Source organism: Thunnus thynnus, chromosome 11, assembly GCF_963924715.1.
Source record: "Thunnus thynnus chromosome 11, fThuThy2.1, whole genome shotgun sequence".
NCBI classification, from domain to species: Eukaryota; Metazoa; Chordata; class Actinopteri; order Scombriformes; family Scombridae; genus Thunnus; species Thunnus thynnus.
This window is the reverse complement of record NC_089527.1, coordinates 5,381,040-5,403,189: the sequence shown is the minus strand read 5'-3', so window position 1 is coordinate 5,403,189 and position 22,150 is coordinate 5,381,040. Positions and strand designations below refer to the sequence as shown.

Genomic DNA, 22,150 nt, shown 5'->3' with positions numbered 1-22,150 from the left:
ATCGTCAAAGCTAACAAACTACCAGTTAGCTTTTCAATTCACATACAGTATAATTTAAAGCAAGCTGATTATGATTATCCTCCTATCTGGAACCTAACCATATTTATTTTTAATATTTGGAAAGGCTTGATGTCATATTAAAGTACAGGACATTGAAATAACAATATGAGCTATTGCTTGTCATAAAACCAACGCTGTAACTCCTCAGGAACAAAGTGGAGTTCATGTACTCAGCATAATAACACGGGCTGGTGAATCACTTTGGCCCAGCAGCTGTGTGACCAGGCTCCCCTGTTGAGAACCGTTGAGAAAGCTGAGAGGAAGTGAGTCATGTCCATTACTCAAAATCAAAGCAATCTTGTAGTCACATTGCAATATGATTTATTTGGGGCCTTTTGTTAGCGCTGACGTCTGTATCTTCGGTTCTACGGCTGCAACTTGATGATTATTAATTGATTGAAAAGTTGTTTTATCTATAAAATGTTAGAAAATAGCAAATAATCCCCTTTTAATTACCCACAGCTCAAGTTGCCATCAGTTTGTCATCACAGAGGACAAAGTAAACAATAAAATCATCACATTTGAGAAGTTGGAACCAGCAAATATTTAAAAATGATGATTATTTGATTATCAAAATAGTTGACGATTAATTTTCTGTCTATAAACTAATCGTTGCAGCTCTATTTGCTTCCTCTACAATGTATTTCTCACCAAATATTTGTTAAACAATGCAAAATGTAAGGTTGCCTATATTAATTTAAGGTTTTTTTTTGCTTTTTCATCTCATAGGTTTCTATGGATCATGGTCTCGCACCACCTGGTTGCCATGGTCACAGGTTTCCATGGACTGATGCTGCGGAACCCTGATACCTACGCCTGCTATTATTATTATTATTATTAGTCATATTTCTATTATTTTTATTGTTATATTGTTGTTGCTGTGCTTCTCTGTATGTGTCTCTCCCCCCTCTCCACCTCCTTCCTTCCCTCCCTCCATCTTTCTCTCTCAAGCCAACCGGTCAAGGCAGATGGCCGCCCACCTAGAGCCCGGTTCAGCTCAAGGTCTCTTCCCATTTAAAGGGGAGTTTTTTTCCTCGCCGCTGTCGCCAAGCGCCGCTCATGGGGAAATGTTGCCCTGAGATATCTTCTGTTGTGATTTGGCGCTATATTAATAAAACTGATTTTGCCAGAGGAGGACACCGACAGCATCCATTATCTTCTGTTCTGTAAAGGGTCGTGGAGGTTTGCAGCATGTCCTCGCTCACATCGGTCGCCGGTTTAAAGGTCTTTCTTGATCTGCCTTCATATCTGTACTTGCAAACAATCTGCAGAAATAAGAAATGAAAGTGTTAAAGGACGGACTTTCCCTTTAAAGAGGCTTCATCAGTCTATGTCTTTGACTGATCGCCATAGATTACCGTTAACAGGTGTCGGTCCTCGTCTGTGAAACCAGACTTGGATCCAGCAGGCTTCGTGTTTAGGATTGTCTGTCTGTAAATAAACCAGAGGACTAGAGTGCAATGCTGTTTCCATGGCGATGGATAGCAAACTAATGTCAGTCAAGCGGCTGTTGGAGCACACTTCCTGGGCAGAGCGAAAATTACAGTGGCTGTTAGAGCATCAAAGACCATTTTCAAACTGTCTCTGTAACCCTTACAAGCAGAGGAAGAGGAGGAGGAGGAGGAGGAGGGAGTTAAGAAAACTTTGGTCTTTGTTTCTCTTTAAGAAAAGCTGAAAAAGGTAGAAGGAAGAAGAAAATTGGAATATAACAGCTTTACTCCTTTCTTATGATTGCCTTTCTTTTTTTTACAAGCAGCATTTATGACTTTCATCTCATGAACACAGCCTCAATATGAGGTTTTTTATCATCTTTTCTTTTCTTTTTTTTTTTTGCCATTAATTAGCAGACCTTCATCCTCATACATTAAGGTTGAAAGAGCACAGTCGTCTATTAATTCAACCCTGACATTAATTCTACCACTCGACTCTGCCCTCAAAGCCACTGAACACTCTTCATTATTCATTTCTCACTGAGTAGTAATGGCTACAGCATCGCTCCGAAGCCGGCAGGGGCCACAAATCTTAACAGTATCAAGAAAAACTATAACTACCTTTGCTAATATTCAGAAAAAGGAGGTTTACTAAGCCATCTACAAGTCTTGAAAGAAGGATACAGGCACATAAATTTGAACGACTTGCTTCATTAAAATTCTGTGAGCGTCATCCTCTGTCACAATGAAATTCTGAATGAACTTGTGGCTGTATTTGTAGACGTAGCCTTACATTTTTATCCTCTGTGATTGTCTGGAGGCCCTACACAGATTTCAATAACTGATGTGAGAAAGAGCGCAGCGAGAGCAGGCCACAACAAAGGAACAATTTGACTAGTCACCTTCAGGCCACATCACGGCAGGTAATTTTCACTGAGTGTTTGCCAGATAAAGCTGTGTTGTTTTACTGGGGCACATTATCAACAGATGCCCCGGCGCTGCAATCTTCTCCCTCGGTAAATTACACCTTCCTATCGTTTCTGTATCTGCATTCACGAGGAGCATGTGTAAGCTAGCTTTCCTCCCTTAAGGGAAGCATGTTTTTCAACTATCTTTGCATGTTTAACATTATAAACATACAGCGAACAGAGCCAATATTCTGCCTTTTTTCCAGGTTGTGTGAATTACAAATGTAACATAGTTTCACTTCTCTGCATTCCTGCTGCAACAGTTTCTTCTCTTCCAACAGGAAATACAGCCGTGATGCAAGCCAACTACATATACTACAACATGTTACTCATCATTTTTTTATAATGATGCTTTACTTACTTTATCATGGCTTATATATTACCCTTGAATACTGAATATTATTTGTATTTTTCTTCTCTAGAGGTGCAGTGTACAGATACATTTTCATTGTGACCGATGCTTGTTGACAGCTATAATGTTCCACATACAGTTATCAGCCATGTTTTTCCGGTTGTCTATCTCACACACATCTGATAAAACAAATACACTTTAGTATCAGTACCAGTAGATGCACTTTAATCAGTGCAGCTGTCTACAGCTTCACAGTGTAATGTGATGTACGTAGCGGCAGCCTTTTGAAATTGAAATATGCTTTTTGTGCAGAAACCAAAACCTTTTCTCAGTGACTGTTCTGGTAACCTGCATTATGGCCAGAGATGATATTTAAAATGAAAAAAAGAAAAACAAGAGCATTAGGGGGGAGTGAGCTAAGATAAACCTTCATCTTATATATATATATCATATCCAACCTTTCTCCCTGCACACATCCAGAGCTGGCACATCTCCAAAATCTCAATTTTCTTACAGTAGAAGAAGAAAACTAAATTTGGTCTCACTTACAAAATTGTAAAGATTACAGCCCCTGGTAGTTCAACCAATATTATTCTATAGGCTAAAATACATTTTTATACACTGCTACAGTTCTCTGGAAGAGTTCTCCAGGTTCTCCGTAGCAACAGCAGACTGAGAGGGTTTTAAACTTTTGGTAAGAAAATGGTTGATGAAAAGTCAATCATGAATGTGTTTTTGCTTGTTTGTATAACTCACTTTCAGCGATGTGACCCCTTTTCCTCTAAGCAGACCACAGCGGAAATAAGCTTTTAGATCTATTTTTTTATCCTCAATTAATTTAATTGTATGTCAGGACTGGGTGACTGCAGTCTGGTATGTACTTTTATTGTTGTCAAATAAATGTATCTATCTAAACCTACCAACAATGCTACGGTAAAAAACTATGAACTTCCAATCTGACATAGAAATATTGTCCCTACTCCTAAAGTTACATGCATGACTGTGACATGTCTTCACATCTTTTACTTTCTTCCTCTTTTGATTTATGTTTCTTTTACACCAGGAGGAAAAACTGATAGCTTGTTAGGTGCAGTGGTGGGGTTTTGGGTGCTTTATGCAACAAAACAAGACGCCAAACAGATAGTTTATCTTTTATCTCTCTGACACTTTTTTTGTTTTGTAAAAATGTTAAAGGATAAGGTTGGTGATATTCTGTATTTTCTTATTGGAACCCCCCCCCCCCTTTTTGTATCCAAAGCAAAACACACATACTGTAAATTAGCCACCCTGTTGCTCTGGGTAACACTATGCAACACCAGCCTTATCCTTTAATAGTATGTTTGATGCACGAATAACCTTTGTTTTGTTTCTCAGAGACCACAGGAGAACCATAACTATCTTTGCTAAAATTTAGAAAAAGGGTTTTATATTTTTAAGTGATCTGTGAGTTTTACAGGTTGTAAATGCTTTGTGCTACTTTCTGCCGCTTTAAGCTGCATATATCTGGTCAAAAGCTGCTCAATTTTTCCAATTCAGAATAAACTAAATGTTTCCTGGTCATTTACATAAAGAACAAACTTTTCCCTGAATGTTGAGGACATTTCCCTCCTCATTTTAAACTGAAACATTTTCTCAGTGGAAAACAATTTTTTTGCATTTAACCCCTATAATTTGTGACCCTAGTTTGATCATACATATATTTTCATTGGCTTTCTCACTAAATATTTAACTTGTAAGGTCTTGTGTGATACATCTTACTCTCTCTGGCACTCAAACAACACATACCAGTCGATCTCTCTCAGTCTTTCAGTCATACAAGCCTCGTTAAAAGAATGCAGTCCGCCAGACATTCTTTGACGCCTGTTACTGGTCCCATTTGTCGATGCCTGGACTCTCCTCTCATCGTTACCATTACGATGAAACTAGGTTTGGTGCTGGGGAAACAAGCGATGAGTGAGATAACTAGGAGGGAGGAGATGACGACAAAGGTCCCCGAGCCACATTCTGAATCAGACCCCTCTGGGAACTAACTTCATGGAGACCCTGCACCTCTTGAAGCCCCAGACCCTGGCGCTGACGGATATCCAGGTGGTTGACCGTGAGGGAGGAAGGGCCCGTTAGCAGATGGACGATGGACCCTGAAGCCGACAGGGTTAGCGTGAGACGCAGCACAGCTGAAGGGGGCAACAGGGGCTGTCATCATCACCGTGACAGCCCAAAATGGACCCCGATCCCCATGCTAATTACTATGAAACCATAGACAGAATTACAATGAAAAGATGTTGATGACACTGTTGTTTCGTTCTGTATTGGCCATTTGTCTGTGTCCAGTTGCTTTTCGCCATGTAAAGTTTATTTACAGTAATAAAAAGGACACACACACATTCTTATCGAAGAGACTGGCTTTCTTAATACCTTTGTCTTGTAATACATGTTAGGGAACAGTCAAGGCGGGATGAAGGGACTGGTACGCTCCCTCAGGCATGTTTTTCGGATGGTCGAATAGCTTCAGAAACCCTTTCCATTCACACCTTCCCGATGTCGGAGGCTTAAAATAGTCAAATCAAGTGGATATCTTTCAAAGTTACTGTATTTTAAATGCCAAATTACGTCTTTATATCATCAATAGAGAAACACTGTCTGGGGAAACCCAACGAGGGAATTTTACACTAAAAACTCTAACTGTGGAAGATATCTACTTGATTTGTCTAATTTGGACTGTTGAAGCATCAAAGTAGCATCAGAAGAACTTTTAAATACATTTTTGTATAAAACGATGTGGATTTTGTCTCCCGTCACTTATATTGTGAGCATATTTGATCTTCTAATGGTTAGTATGACCAGGAGGAATGATTATGGCAAACAAAACCTGTTTCATTGCTCATATAGGGACCTGACTATTGACTTAATAAGGGCCTAAAGGTAGGTCCTGCTTCATTACATAATATTTAGGCCTTGTGTCAAAGAGGGTCCTAGTGGAAAAATCTAGTTTTAAGACCTTCATCATTTCACTTGTGTGCTCAGTGTTGTTTATACCTAAGTTCATTAATGTGTTTTGTAAACCTGGTTTCAGGTATTATTCCAGCATGGAAAAACAGTACACATTGTACAGAAAGCAGAAGGGACAGGAGCTGAACAGGGGCCCATCTGGTAAAAGCTTGCCTGAGGCCCCGTAGCCGATTAATCTTCTTCCAGAATTCATGTGTCGTACAGGCAGAAATGTTCTGCGATGTCAAAACACAGAGAAAGGCAAGAAGTAAATCAGCATAAATCAACTTCAGAAGAGCAAATAGAGTCAGCACTCAATTTAAGTAAAGTCAATGTGCTCTGCATAACTTTTGCATATAGTGTCTGAAGCTTTGATTCTTTTTCCTTCATATATTATTTCACTGAGAAATCCTTTAAATAATTATTCAAACAGACCTACAGCGCTCACAGCTGGAGAACTGCATTTCTCCCCTTTAAACTGACTGCTAAGTGCTGTTTAGTGCAATAACAAGTCACAGAGTCTTGACTGAATGTAAACATGTTTGACGGCAGCACGTCCCATCAGTAAAATGATACCAGCAACAAGGAGCGTCCCCCAAAGCCACTAAATCCCTCTATGGAGACTGCCTTTTCACACCTGCAGGCCATGAACACCAACACCATGGCCGCAATCCATCCACTCTTCTTCTGCCAGGCCAAGGCCAACGATCTGAGGGGGCAGGGGAAGCCATCACTCAGCCCAGGTCAGGCCTCCTGGGATGGGATATCTTAGGATACTTGGTTTCACCAACCCCCCCCCCAAGGACGTTAGACTCCTCCAGTTTGGCTAATGCTTTGAACACCTGCCTTCCTACTGTTGGGAGAGATGAGCTCATTGTAGAAGTTTTAGACAGTTGCTATGATACAAACCTGTGCCGGGCAGTATTTGCTAATAACTCTTAGTGTGTGCTACAACCAGCTTGGTGCGGATTTACTGGCAAAGGATGATTCACACAGTGACAAAAGGTTGTCATTTAAAAACAAAAAAAAAAAAACATTGAGACAGTGTCCTTGGCCTGAGATGCTCATGATGTAAACACAATGTCTGTGGTTTAATCATAGCCATGGACCCATTATTTGTTACATGTCCTCCTGCTGCCCTTTCTCATTTCCAGTCCTTCTTCATTGTAAAATAATGGAGAAAAATGCCAAATAATAATAATTTTACAGCAACTGTGGTATTCTTGCTGTAATAATATGTGGTGTACCCATAGATTGTAAAAAATAATGGACATAACCACCATGACATCACCCACTGGTTTGTGGTCTCCTGTTTTGAAACCTCGAGTTTGGCATTTTGACCGTCGCCATCTTGGTTTTTTGGAGCCAGAAGTGACCATATTTGGATAAGAGGGTGGAGTCGACCCTAACGCTAGCTGCTAGCCTGGTTAACACGGTGCATTTACAATCTATAGTTAACTGTGATAATGCTAATGCTAGCTAGCGAAAAACAGGCTTAAAACCATTAAAACGAAATGTACTTTCCTGAAAAACTGAACATCCGACTCCTTAGGGGGTCTTTTAGAAAAACCAAACACTGAACTTTTTTTAGGTGACCAAAACGCTACAGTTAGGCCTAACTTTCATGAACTGAAAACATACTGAAATAACGTTGTTGCTCTGGTAGCGACTTGCCTGTAACAGCATAACTTTAAGCTTTAATAAAATTTAAATAGGTGAGTTATATAAAAATTCACCCCCCATTCAGTTGTCATGAACGAGGAAATTAGCTATAGTACCAGGCTGTAAATATGTTTATTTCTGCTGTAAAGTTGGGCATTTTAACATGGAGGTCTATGGGGATTGACTCACTTTTGGAGCCTCAAGTGGCCGTTTGAGGAACTGCGGTTTTTGGCACTTCCACGTTGGCTTCATTTTTCAGCCCTGGAGGTTGCTGCTTGGGTGTATCAACCACTGCAATACTTTGCAGTACTGTAGGTCTGCAAGTTCTCAATTGACCAACCAGTATTGACAAGAGGTTTAAAAGCTTAGTTTATTATTTCATATAAAATACGCTTTATTTATTAAGTATTTAAAAAGGAGAGGAATAGTCAATGTAACTATAGCAGAAAGGGAGGGGAAACAGTTGCAGGTCGCTTGCTTCCTCACAGTCAGTTGACAACTTTGTATATCAGTCAGCAGTGCTCTCTGACCCACCACCACCGACTGAGTTCACAGCAGTCTTCAGCCTTAAATGAGCCCAACTTGCCTTTAGAAACGGCACCTGGTGTGGACCCTGACCTGCATACAAAGAAACAAATTCTTATGCCACTAACATGTGGCATAAGTAGACTACAGAGTGGAGACACACCCAGACACACCTGCTCTCAATCAGCACACTGAATCACAGCCATTGGATCACAGCAAATGTGAAATCCTTCCACCACACACACACACACACACACACACACACACACACACACACACACACAATCAGCAGCTACATTCACATTACAGGCTTTAATGTCCAATTCCAATTTTTTAGTCAGATCAGATCTTTTTGTTTTCATGTACCCGGCTCCAGTGTGAACACCGATGAGGTCCTAAACTGTCACGCATGAGCAGGTTTAACTGAAATGCGAGCCGCATGAGTACAAGCATAACAACAATGACGTAATTTGTGCGACAGTCAAGTCATAAACATGGACGACATGTCTGTGCTCGCATTCAGTTAAGATAAGTTCCTTCCAGTTTGGCTTAAATAGAAGCTTCTCCATAAATGTCCAACAAATCTGAAACTTCCTCGTCTCTCCATTGACCCTCGTCGCTGTTGTTGCTCTCCTCCATGTTTATTTTTAGTGGGCTGTGAGGTGCCAACACCAAATGATGACGACAGAATCTGATCTAGGACCACATATGCAAGTGGCCCAGATCTGATATGAAAAAAAAAACAGATTTGGTTTGTTCACACTTCTGGGAAAAATTAACGTCTGAGTCACTTGGAGGCACTTGTAATTATTGTCATAGTGTTGATCGTGATGATACAGGTCTACTGTGCTACATGTGCCACACACTATAACCATTAGGGATCCTTATTTGCAAATACTGTTTGACCCTCTGCAAATTTACAATGATATGCTATGACATCTCTTTTTATTTATTTATTTATTTTTTTAAAAAAGAAGCTTTTTATTTTTCTGAAACAAAAGAAAAGTGAAAGTAGACTCTTTCTTGTACTGTATCTGAATATGGGATTTACCATTCTTGAATCTAGAAATTAAAAAAAATATTTTATATTTTAAATGCTTGGTGGTTTTCATACCACTTTGCACAGCTCCGAAAGGGAAAACCAGTTCATGTGCTGATTAATTCTTTGTTTTAGGAAAAAAAAAAGATGGATTTATGGCTCAATCAGTCAGCAAATATTGACTCTGATACAAGTGTTTTGTCTGAGCTCAGACGGTTCTAGTAAAATACACACAATTATATCCAAGCTAAGCCCTGTGTGCTAAGAGGCTTCATGTGAAATAGCCAGCAGTTTAAATTTTATGATTGTAGAATAAAAAAAATCTGGTGTTAAGATACAGGACGTTTTTAAGATATAATCTTCCCTCACAAATTATCCCTGAGGCTGGTTGCCATGGGAATAAGATTACCTTATTTTCTTTCAGACTCAATACAAAAGGAAAATAAACAAACAAGTAAAAGAGCCTTCATCAGATATGGCTCCACAGCCTTGGGTATGTTTCATTATCACCCAAAGTGCTCGACAAAAGCTAAAAGAATCCAGAGGTCCCTCTATCAGACAAAAAGAGGCAGGCAAAAACATGCCAAACAACTTAGTACAGATACACAGCGAAACTGCACTTCATTTTGCCTCTAATTACACTAATGGAAGTCCCTTTGTAGGCCTCAGTGCTTCCATACCGTGGAGCTAAAAGAGGATAGGCTCTCTGCTAAAGGCCCCATTGTGCTGGATAAGCCCCTGGCTTAGACAGAGAGGGAGACAGGACCAGCTGTAATTAGTTTAGCTCCCTCGCTGCTTCACATCTTGCCAGGAGGGGGCTTTACCCAGTGAAAGGTGTCTCCAAAGGGCTCTCTGGCTAAAATGAGGGCACATTGACTACTAAAGGTCCTACGGAAGGGGTAGGGGATCTCTAACCTACGATCTGGCATGCTGTGACTAAATTGGACGAGGGGGGAGTCATGCATTATATGTGGTCAGATGAGTGAAAGGACCTAATTAAGAAGGTAGTAAAAGAGGATAGGGAGGTACTCACTCATCCCACTGACACCAGCAACTTTTGAAATAAAAGGTCACAAATCCATTAAAACGGAAGTCTGGAAACCTGAGTGTAGTCAGGACTCTGGTATGTTGTATTTGAAAATAATTCTTAGCAATAATGAGCAGAGAGAAACTGATGAATGGGATTACCCACATCAGGACAATTCACTGTCATGCACGTTTTCAATCAAGAACGGGACACAAAGTCGCCTTTAAGTACTTCAATGTGATTTTCTGAACCGTGTGACACACATTGAATCATTCCATGAGGGAAATCCCACTCATCTTGGAGCTTAAATAGGCTAAAACAAACCATAAACATATTTGTAATTACTGTTACAATATACAATGCTGACTACAGTCCGTAGAGAATGGACAAGGGCGAACATGGAAAAGTATTCATGGCTTGTAAAAACAGTGCATATCACGTGAAATATGTAAAATCCTGCCCCGGTTTTATTGGACAGGCTGGTATTTCCCAATGTTTGTCTTAACCCGGCCTACCAGAGTTGTTTTCCATTTTCATTGAGATTTTTTTTTTTTTTCCCACTGTGGATGTTGTCTTTGGGAGGTGGGCTGTTCACACCTCAGTGAGCAGCCTCAATGGTTTCCAACTCGAAGTCGGCCATTTTTCCCAGCCCTTTGCCCTGTTTGAATGGATACCCTCTCCCCTCATTTACCCTCACCATGAAAGAAAAGGGTCTAAATAATCTCCCCTTGCTCTAATCAGAGAGGCTCAGGAGGATTGTACAGAACTAAAGGGGTTCGTGCCTTTGTGCTGGCCTTGACCGTCTTGATTCTGTTGGCATTTTCTGGCAAGGTCCGCCACCCGGGGGCTTTTTAATTTGCTCTCTATTGACTCTGTGTTAATTGGGTTGGGGAGAGATGCATCCAGATTTCAACCCCAAGTTCAGTCATTTTAAAACCTTCATTGTGTTTTTCACACAGTCACAAAAGATGCGCAGCCCGCTGCGATGCAAGCAGCGTGAGGGAAGGGGAGGAGTGGGAGAATGATGGAGGGAGGATGTTTGAAGAAAAGGTGGAGTTTTGATTCAGGGTTTGAACCGAACGTTGGAGGAGGAGATGAAGGGCGGTTGGAAAACTGTCTCGCTTTTGGCATTACTGTGATCGGGTGAGCTCATAAGTCAACAGGGTCACGAGTAATTATCTATGTATCTATCTACTTGACCCCATTACTGCCCGGGGTTAACATGGCATCTGTATCTGGATATCTGGATACTGTAAGTAAAATGCATGTTAATGCAAGGTGTGAATGTACAAAGAACTGATTTTAATTACAATGTGATCAGAACAGACAGACCACATCCTTACATTTGAAACTACCAAGCAGTATAGTTAAAATCTATGAAGAAGAAGAAGAAGAAGAAGAGGAAGAATACAAGTATATAATCATATCAGACAGGTAAAACTTTCAGGACTTTGACTTATAATCCAGTAACTTTAAGGACCTGATGACCTCTTCCACCACTGGGTGCAGCATTGTCTTCCTCTCCTGAAAGTAATTTTCTTTATCTATAGGTTAGTTGCCTCTTCCTCTGTATCGAATGAAGGTGTCTTTTCTTGGATTATTATCATGATCCTTGTCTTCCTGTTTTCCTGAGGGTTGGGGGGGGGGGGTGGCTCATCATCTGACAGGTGATTCAATTGAAAATATTGGTAAATCTGGCCCTGCTGGTGGAGTAACGAAAAAAAGGAGATTACCTTCAGGAGTTTTGCAATGAATGCTGTACTTTCCCTCTTGTTTTTTTCATCCGCCTATTAGGAACTTAGTCTAGGTGCGGATGCAGTGTAGGGGGGATTGGGGGGGGGGGGGGGGGGGGGGGGGGGGGTTGACTGATACAAATGAAGTGTCCTGGCAAGAGCATCGGGGTGTTTAAGTGTGTAATCATTTGTTGTCTCCCTGTAGACCCACTACCCAGACGGAAAGAAGCCAATGCTAGAAGAATCATGAAATCCGAGCAATTCAAGAATGCACCCCAAGGAATCTCATTAAGGAGCTCCACACATCGATGGCGCGGCCTCACACTGCTGTTTTTTTCTTACAGAGCAAGAGCACTCCATGGCGGATTTAACTGGATAATGGTATTGGTTTCACATCAGCACAGGAGCAGGAAGACCACAGTGGTGTATGCTGTGAGGATAGCCTCTCTCTCTCTCTCTCTCCCATGTCTCCCGCTTCTTGACTGAGTAATTATTCCTTAAGCCCACCTACCCAGGCAACAAAAATAGAATTGATTTCCCATTATGTGAAGCATCGCTCCTGCTGGGGAGGTCCTGTCAGGGTGACCAGGCACAGAGCAGACATGTCTAACCCGAGAGTCCGGGAATGCATGTGTGTGCTGCTGCTGCACAGGGCTATCGATGGTGATCCTGTGCTTCATTTCCCAAAACAAAGCAGACATGCTGTTGTTACACCTCTTTTTCCTGGAACAGTCACTTGACCACAGTCAGGAAAGGCCCACACAACCAAACAGATATTTCAGTCTGGAGTGGTGGCCTGCCCGACAGACCATAACCCCAACCCTAGAGCTGTGCAGCTAGCATGGCTAAAACTACATCCATGGATTGCTTCTCCTTTTGTGTTCCCTGTTTATTTGAGCCATTTGCCTAAATTATACTCTGCTGTCAGGTAAAGAAAGCTGGTTTCTATCAGATAATTTTATCTTGCACCCCTTTTATTCTTTTAACCAATGATACCAAAGACTGGCCAGGTTGGTAAACATTTCAAACACTCAAGGAGCTTTAAGTACCGAAACATTTCTAACATCAAACTTTGCCTTTTGCCATAATTGCAGTCAGTCAAACACAACCTGGCTCTCTCATTTGATTGCTATGGGATGGACTCAGTGTGCCCTATACTAAACTCTGCTTTCATCCTATTTCACAGTCACACTGTCCTCCTAACCAGGTGCCAATCACAGCAGGCTGACTCTCCCAGAGCCCTGAGCGGCTGGAACTCATTAGAAAAAGCTGGGCATGTTTTGGTGCTGGCACAGCCCGGATTCATCCAGAACCCAATGTGAGACATTCCTTGGGGCGGGGAGAGGTTAATCAGCAGGGCGAAAACAATGAGCTCAGGTCCTAAAGGTAGGGAAGGGAGGAGGAGGAGGAGGAGGAGGAGGAGAAGGAGGAAGAGAAGGACGGATGATAGTCGGCGTCCGAGGAGTACGAAGGATGGCGTGGTGGGTCGACTGTGAAATGAGGAAATGCATCAGGAAATGCACAAGGACGTCCAGGATGCTGCACGTTTCTGTGTATGCAGCAGATTTTTTTGTAATGCATACAAAGTCACAGCACAGCAAGTGTGTGATGAACATGGAAGTGGTTGAAATTCAACATCTGTTACAAGTGAAAGGTCTCGTGTTTTAGTAGGATAACACTAAGTTCTGATCCCTTGGCATGAATCTGCCACTATTCATTTTCATTCACTCATTCATTTATAAGCCTATCATTAGGCAAAGGAATGCATCTGTTCAATATTAATGGCTGCCTAGTTTTAATAGCATAAAAACAAAAATGCAGAAACTAAGCCGCCTCTGCAGGTACGAATAAATATGTTCTAAAAGAAAGTGAGATTAAATTGAGTGGAAACCCACGGAAATCGAGGAAACATGCATTAGTAACGCTTTGTTCTCTTGAGTGCTTTTAGAGCGCTTTTACTTCACCCTGTTTATAATGGGAGGCTCCGACCCACTTTTATGGTTTCGCTTCACCTGATTGACCACCTCAGCACTTGATAGTAATGAATTTACTTGTAGTATGTTCATAGATGTTTCAATAGCTTTTAATACAGTTAATCATCATATTTTATAGGAAATAAATATATTTCTCATGATACTGCATGCAAACAATTAAAAATAATGTCTCCAACAGAAGACAGTTTGTTAGTATGAAGGGTTGCTACCCCAACACTACTCTGTGGAGTTCCACAGGGATCCACTCTTGGACCATTAATATCCCTTATTTATATTAATGATTTGTCTAATGTCTAATGATGACACAATCCTCACTGATTAAGGATGCTAATGTTAGTTTATCTGCCTTCGCTAACATGGTTCAGATTTAATAGATCTTTGAATATAAAAAAAATCTAACTTTATCATTTTCAGTGGCAAAAAACTCCTTGATGCCTCAAGTGTCAACTACAAAATTCTTGGGAATTATTGTTGACGAGAGTTTGAGTTAGAGAAATCAAACTGACTGTTTTAGCAGAAAAATAAATAAATCTATTGGTTTAAGGAGGGTTAGTCGTCTTGTGACCACAAACTGTCTCCTTATTCTTTATTACAGTCTAATTTATCTTTATCTTTCATATTTTAATATAGTTTGGATGAGCATTTTTCCTACTTTCCACAAAACTTTAGTTCTCAAGAAACATTTTATTATGATTGCAACCTGATCAGAGTCACACATCTCATCTGCTCCTCTATTTCAAAAACTCCAGATTCTTACTATTTATGACATCCATATTTCTCAACACAAGTATGTGGTTTTTTTTATTTATAAGACACATTCAAGTAAAGGGGGAATATTCCTGAGCAGTTCAAGACCTCACTGGTCCATTCTTACTCAACTCGTCAATCATCAGAGGTCAGTTCCTGATAAGATTTAGTGGTTTTTTCCCACCTGGCAAAGAACTGTTCCTCTATAAAATGTCACAAAAGCTGTTTAAAAGACCGTTTAACTGCTGTTTTGTAACTGCTTTCCCCCATAAACCAATATCACACACACACACTCACATTTTCTGCTTTTATTTTGATTTTATTATTGTTATTTCTACTGTTATTGTTATTATTATATATATATATTATAACTATTAGTTTGTCATCACTTATATGTAGTCATATTATTTTCTGTATGTTAATGTTGTGTTCTCTATAACTGAAATTTTATCATTATTTAGGTGGAGGCTTCTCTCTGCACTGTATATTATTTGTTATCTTTGTCGTTACGGTGTATTTTTTTTTTAAATTGTGCAAAACTAAAACCAAATGTGGGAGTGGAGCTAAAATATAACGGAGAGTGGATAGCTGCACAGTTGGATATGTGCACCACGGCCCATTTTAACCGCTAATGGCGCGGACGTAGTGTTGATTCAGGGTCTGTCCAGCTGTAAGACTCACTGCAGTCAACTTTGTTTTATGAGACGCTCAGTGGACAAGCCTTTGGCCCGGCTCATGACAGGCTCACCACATTTCCCTAGCGTTGCCACACATAAGGGACAAAAATATATTGACTAGTAAACATAGTTATGGAAATGAGTGATTCAAATGAAACACCGGGGACTAATCTACACAGTTTGTTTTGGTTTTTTTTCTCACATGACTCGGGGGAAGATAATTATTTTCAAGAGATAACGGTAGCTGAGGAAATGAGGGATAAATCAAATGTCAGGACAATCTCGTTCACACTCCACCCTCAAGGATTTTGAGAACTTATTGATAGCAACCCACCCACCTTTCTGCAGTCCTCTTCCTTCACCCTGCTGCTATTGGACACATTCATTAGCATATCTGGTCATTTTCCCTTGTTAACATGCATCAGTCTTATTCATTTCTGCCTCAGTTATCAGCCTTTACCATATGCTGTGTAGGTGATGGGAAACAGTCTAGACAGATCCTTTGGCAACTCTATCTTCTGGCCCCCTGAGACTTTTCTCTTAGTTTGACCGCTTCAAGACATGAGTTTATTCATCCCCTCCCTATGTTTGATAACCCCCTACTCCTGGGCCTTGTGCGTGTGCGTGTCTGTTTGTGTGTGTGTGTGTATGAAAAAGCACGGGTCTGAAAAGGCCAATCAGGCACATTCTCCTCCGCAGACATTAATCATTCCTCTTGCGAAAGTATGTGTGATGTCTGAACTACATTCACTTGTGTTCAGGGTTTCTTTTATCTTGCCTCTTGTAAGGCTAAATGAATGTGTTAATCTCTTGTCTGCCTCTCCACCTGCACAGCTCTGTCTTTGTTGAGTTAATATTTCTCAAGGATTTTTTTTTTTTTCTAAAATAAACTCTATTTGTCGGACTTTCTATTTTCATCTGGCTCAACTTCTTTATTCTTTTCTTCGTCCACAGTACACTGCAGCCAGATGCATATCACCATTTCTCTGCCGTCTCACACAAAGGTGTAGCTGAGGGATGGGGGGGTGGAGGGGGGGTTTCTGGTTTGAAAATCAGTAACAACAACAGGATAACATCAACAGGACAAACTTCAGAGGAAGAATGTACCAGCGAAGAAATCAGTGCAGCAGGTGCTGTAACTGAGGATGTCACTACAGATGAAGCTGACCCCAGGACTGATGTAAGCATGCTTTTAAAAAAACTATTATAATGTCAGATGTCTGTATTAAACATAGTGAATTAATGTAAAAATGTCTGCTCTGAATGCTCTGTTTGCAAAGTTACCTCTATTTCCTCTCATGATGATAATTTGTGGGTATTTGCGTACATACAGGCAGGTCTGATCACTGCAATTTAATGAAATGGACTGAAGTAAGCATGCTTTTAAGTATTTATAAATCATGCTAAGAAAAAATACCATTGATGCTAGCATGAAAGTTGAGCATTCTTAAAAGGGACAAACATACTTTTTGTGATTTATACACTATCATAATGTCGGATGTCTATATTAAACATAGTCCAAGTTCCAAAACTTGAGGTGAATGTATGTAAAAATGCCTCTTACCTTTATTTCCTCTGATGATCTAATGACATCAGTTGGTTCATACATACAGGCAGGTCTGATCACTGAAATTTGACTTAAAAAAAGAGGACAAGTAAAGGAAAACAGGACTGAAGGAGCATTACTGAAACCACAATAATTTGCTCACTTTGATAGCCCCCGTCCTCCTGGACTTGGGGAGTGGTCAGTTAGCGGTTGGTCAGATATGTCCTCATACTTTGCATCGACTGGTTTGGCCAGACAGAAAATGAGACATCCAAATACCTCAGCGACCATTTCCTCCACTGTTTTAAAGGAATAAGTTAAGGGAAAGTTCTGTCACACTTATCCTAATGTCAGTTTGCTCACAGTTCCATTGTAACCCCCCCCCCCCCCCCCCCCCCCTTAATAACTCTTTAAATTTAACTGAGAAATCATTCTGCAGCTGGTTCATCTAATGACAACGGGATTTTTCCAACGGTTTACGCAGCATGTCATTTTGTTGCCAAATGACAGCCCCGTCCTGTGGGTTCCCACATGACATTTTGTTCTATATTTATCGATTCGGTTACTTTTCTGTGGTTAGTTTTCATAAAAACCTCGATGGAGCTTTGACTAACATGGGAATCAATAGATAATGACTGAACGAAGGAGCCGTTTCTTTAAAAGCATCTGTCAAAAAAACACCAGATGGAGCATGTAAGCTTAATAAACACTTGTGGTCAGATCCATGTTCCCATTAATTTGCCAAACTGTCTTAAAGCTTGTACAAGACTGATTATTTTACTGCATAAAGCTGATGGGATTTTTCCTCAATGTAAGTGCAGATGTAAGTAATTATATTACCACACATTCATTCTTGACACCTCCTCCTATTCTGTAGGGGGCAGCAGCTGGAATTCACCCACCAGCCTCAGAGAAGTTACCAACATGACATCGGATCTCACCTGCAGGGGCTCCATGATCTCTGCTGAAGCCAGATTTCAGATAGAGGGGACGGGTTGCCCGGACAGGCTGCTTGGACATGAGCCAGCCGTGCAAGCTGTGAAAAGGTCCTGCGGCCTCCCTCACATTTCACTAGCGTTACATTTGTTCTAGTTCCTCACCACTTCCCCTACCATCTGTGGTCTTAATGAAGCTGTCAAGAAACTGTCATTCACTCATGAGTGGCTGTGCCTCACAGCACGACGGCTAACAGTTAGCCAACAGGGACTCAGCAAAGCCTTGAGCTGTGGCAAAAAGTTCCAGAACTGCTGTGTAAACGATTTTCAACACATCAGACATCATTCACTTGTGAGCAATTTTTTTACCTGTGATGATACAAACTGGTTAGATTAAAGATTGCAGGCCTTTGCTTGTGCTCGTTCTTTGGAGAATAAACTCACCAGGCACATTAGCAGAATAATTAATGACTAATCACAACATGCCATAAAATCTTGGACCAGAGTGGAATGGCAGTCGTGAAGAACAAAAGAGAAAGTCCTACTGTTGGCGGCGGAGGAGTCATGGCAACAGCAGACCGCTGGTAAGTAGATGAATGACAGAAGGGATTTTGATTCTTGTTCACATGGTGTCACACATGGCTACAATGGAACCAGAGGCTTTGTGGCGCTTTGTGTATCCACGCCCTCCTGTTTATTGACTGCCAACGTCCATTGTTTACAGGCGAAGGGGTCTCTCCGTCTGTCTAAGGGTAATTCACCAAAGACAATCTGGGGCTAGTGAGCAGGGGTGGATTATGGGATATCAGTTTACTAACCATAAATTTGCTTATTGATGTTCTTTCAACAACCACACTGCTGTCACTCCAAGAAAAATAGGTGCTAATCCTGAATCCATGCACTGCAATGTCATGATGTCACTGAGCAAACAGGATTATAGTGGTTTTCCAGCAGAGTTTCAATCTTTTTAAATGACCGGAGTGTGGTCTGAGTAAGACGTCCAAAGTTTTGGACCTGTGGAAAACCTATCTGAACCCAACTGGCATAAAACCAAAAAAGAGACCTGAAGAGAAAGAGACCCAGAAAACCAGATCTGATCCAGTAAGAACCAATTCAAAATTGTAGTTGAACCCTGCAAAGCCTGTTCAGCTCAGGGTCTCAGGTTGTGTCTCAATTCCTTATAACTGAGTGAACCCAAGAAGACCTCTGGAAGTGTGGGTCATGCAGGAGTACCAGCTGAATGAGCACAAGCGGCAGGCTATCTAGTGCCTCCTGTATCATGACATCTAAATTCTTAACAGCCTGCATTGCATGTCTGTGCATGTCCTTGGAAAAAAAAAAAAACCTTCACTCTTTATTACTGTTCTAATTCAGTTTTATCTCTTGTGACCATAATTTCCACACAAATGTCATAATGAGCCTCAGGCTGTAGCTTTTCAATGGAGAACTGAGGAGGAAAAAGAAAAAATTACAAACGGATTTATATAGGTTCAACGCTTTAGAGCAGTGAGATTTTTAAGCATGAGAAAGTGTTGCCGGTGTCAATTTTTCCACCGGAGCTTGTTGGGATTGTGAGGGTTGGGGGATGGAGGCTTTTTGTGAGATGTATGGTGCCAAATGGGGATGAGTAAGCCGTCCCAAGAGCCAGAGGTTGTTCTGGGCTATAAGGAGTGTGGCCAAACTGAAGCTAGCCAGCACTCTCCTTTTATAGAGGAGAAGGGTAACACCGAGCCAAAAGGGGCAGAGTGAGCCAGCCAAAGCTAGCAGCACATCTTAGTGGTTGTGGCCCATTCTCATCCGCAGGCTGCTAAGCCTGGACAGACACCCGCAACCGCAGAACTTGGAGCGAACCGCTGCACAGTCCCTTTCATTTAACCAATCACTCTTTCATTTCTCCAACCCCAGCCTCTCTCTTTCACTCTCTACACATCTGTCTCTGTCAGTTGGTCCCTCCACCTTTGGCTCCTTTTCTATCTGTCTTTTTCCTTCACGCTTTTTTTTTTTTTTTTTTTTTGGCCTCCCCACTTGTCAATCTGCTAAACCTATTAAGTATTACTAAGAGGGCAAAAATGTGCCATAATGAAATAACATAGGGAATTACACCCTGTCGTGGGTGAAGATGAAGCTGGTCTATTTATGAGTGCAGAACAAATAAACTAGCTTTGTGGGTGCGCCTGGGATATGTCCGCCACAGAGTAGTGACAGGGCACAAGAAAGCAGCACTTTTCTATTCAATAAAGCTAGAGGGAAAATCCATTTCAATCCCATAACTGAGGTCTTTATGGACAAAGAACATTATGGTTGGTGTTAGCTTGCCTACTGATGCACTGATGTTGTATTCATCCACACTCAGCTCTAAAATTTAGACAGTTATACACATTAACATGTGAGAGCTGCTAAGTGCAAAAATCATCCATTACAGCTTATCCATCCCCAATACAGTAATCACTAGTAAAGAAAAACAGCAATGTAAAGTACTTTTTTCATTTCCAGGCATATTTTGATGGTGTATTTCTTTCTTTTTCAAGCATGATAGCTGACGTAATGTTATGGAGCTACACTAACAGAAAAATATCAAGTTTAGTGTTGGAATGAAATAGCTAGGACTTCTTTTTTAGATATTCATTGCAGAGGCAGAGATAGTAATTTCTCCATCATCAGTCCGCCCTCAGAAGACGAGAATGCAGCGCAGCCAGAAGAAATGCTCTTCCAGCCAGAGATGTTCTTGGTAGGTTGTTGAAAGGTATAATAAGAATAACATGTAATGTAGCATGAAGCACAAGTATAGTTGCTATGGTTACCTGTAAACACTGATTCAGAGCAGCGCATGTGTTTGTAGTGACCTGATATATTGAGGGTCATTGTCATTGACCTTGAGTCAGTGGATGGCGTGGAAAAAAAAAAAAAAAGGTCAATGAGGCCGTTCACATCTGATGCAAAAGAAGCATCCTCTACCAGAGACGGGCATCATGATCCGCTCCTATATATGACCATCTGTTTCCACCGAAATTCCATACTTAGGTCATGTCATGATGACTAAGCCATCTCCGTGTCAAGTGGGCATAGTCCATTCACTGAGGGAGACCATGAGATGTGATGGAAAGCTCCAAAAAAGAGCTAGTAATTGGAGATTTGCTTGTCGAACTACTATTTCCAAGGACGAGAATAACTTTTATGTTCTATCCAGATATATAATTTTAATGGACACTTCTCGTTTACATACTGTTTATTCTATCCTCATTAAATCCACTTATAGGCCCTCGCTACTATTTTCACTGTCTGGTTTAGATGCTGAACTGCATTTTGTTTTTACTGGTACCTACTGCATGCAAAGACAATAAAGTTGAATCTAATTTAATCTCATCTGAGACATCTTACTTAAAAACCAAAACTGTCAACTCTTATAATGTGTAAAAGTAAGGATATCGCCGAAGTCAGTAGGATTCATCCCTCGGGCAACATGAATGTCATCATTGCAGTTCATCTAATAGTTATGAGATATTTCGGTCTGAACCAAAGTGGTGGTACACAGACTGACGTTGCCATCCCTAGAGCCATACTGCTAGCACGGCAAAGATTTACCAACACCTTTAAAGCTGTCCCATCCACTCTATTTATCCGTTTTATTAACCCATAAAGAAATGTATACTGGAAAATGTCTGGTTTTTTAGGCAGTTAGGTGTTGGAACTATTTCTTGACTAACAACAGTTTATCCCTCTACTCAGAACTAATGTGCAGCGCCTCCAACTATAGGTTGGGTTGCCAGATATGGTCAGGGAGTATAGGTTTTGGTCTCACGACAGTATCAAATCTTGCAGATTTGGGGGATCTCATTACATGATTGCAACATGTAACTACACCACAAAACACTCTTTGTGTTTCCTCTGACAGTGTTTTCCTGTTGAGCTGCAGTGGAAGTATAATAACAAAAAGAGGGACTGTGACGTTGACAGATATCTACTTGGACGCTGAAGCTTCATATTAGCTTCAGATAAACTTTTAACTACATTTTTGCACAGACAGAGTGCATCACTTACCTTGTAAATGCATTATGAAGGGATCTACTAATGACCAGTATAAATATGAGCATGATTCAGCAAGAAGAAAAGCTATCTCAGTGTTCATTTGGGCTCCTGACTGTTGTTTTATGATAGACTTGAAAAATTATGAGCACACACTTTTCTGTCATCCATCAGTTTACCCTTTCTCTACCTCTCAGTCCCTTCTTCCTGTCTGCACAGCACAGTCTCCCCCGGGTCTGAGCTGTAGCTCAGTATGCCAGTACAGTGCTCAGGAGATAATGCTTACAGCTACACAGGGCAGATTTATTGCAACATGGCTGGTCGTGTACATGACCAAAAAAAAAGATCCTCATCACCTCCCGGAGCACCGCTGTCCCCCGGAGCAATGAGGACAAAGAAAGGGGAACGAGCCACCGGGGCCTCAGCAGCACCAAAGTGTGCACT

The 22,150-nt window shown here is 41.0% G+C and overlaps 2 long non-coding RNA genes across 2 annotated transcripts; both read left to right on the top strand.

Annotated features, from left to right (window-relative positions):
* Positions 1 to 959: 959 nt before the first annotated feature.
* On the top strand, positions 960 to 6,028 carry LOC137192078 (uncharacterized). Its single transcript, XR_010930502.1, has 3 exons — positions 960 to 2,413; positions 3,441 to 3,504; positions 4,737 to 6,028. It is a non-coding gene; the product is annotated as an uncharacterized lncRNA (long non-coding RNA).
* An 8,891-nt stretch (positions 6,029 to 14,919) lies between these two features.
* On the top strand, positions 14,920 to 20,569 carry LOC137192077 (uncharacterized). The gene is made up of 2 exons (XR_010930501.1): positions 14,920 to 16,382; positions 17,626 to 20,569. It is a non-coding gene; the product is annotated as an uncharacterized lncRNA (long non-coding RNA).
* The last annotated feature ends 1,581 nt before the right edge of the window (positions 20,570 to 22,150 follow it).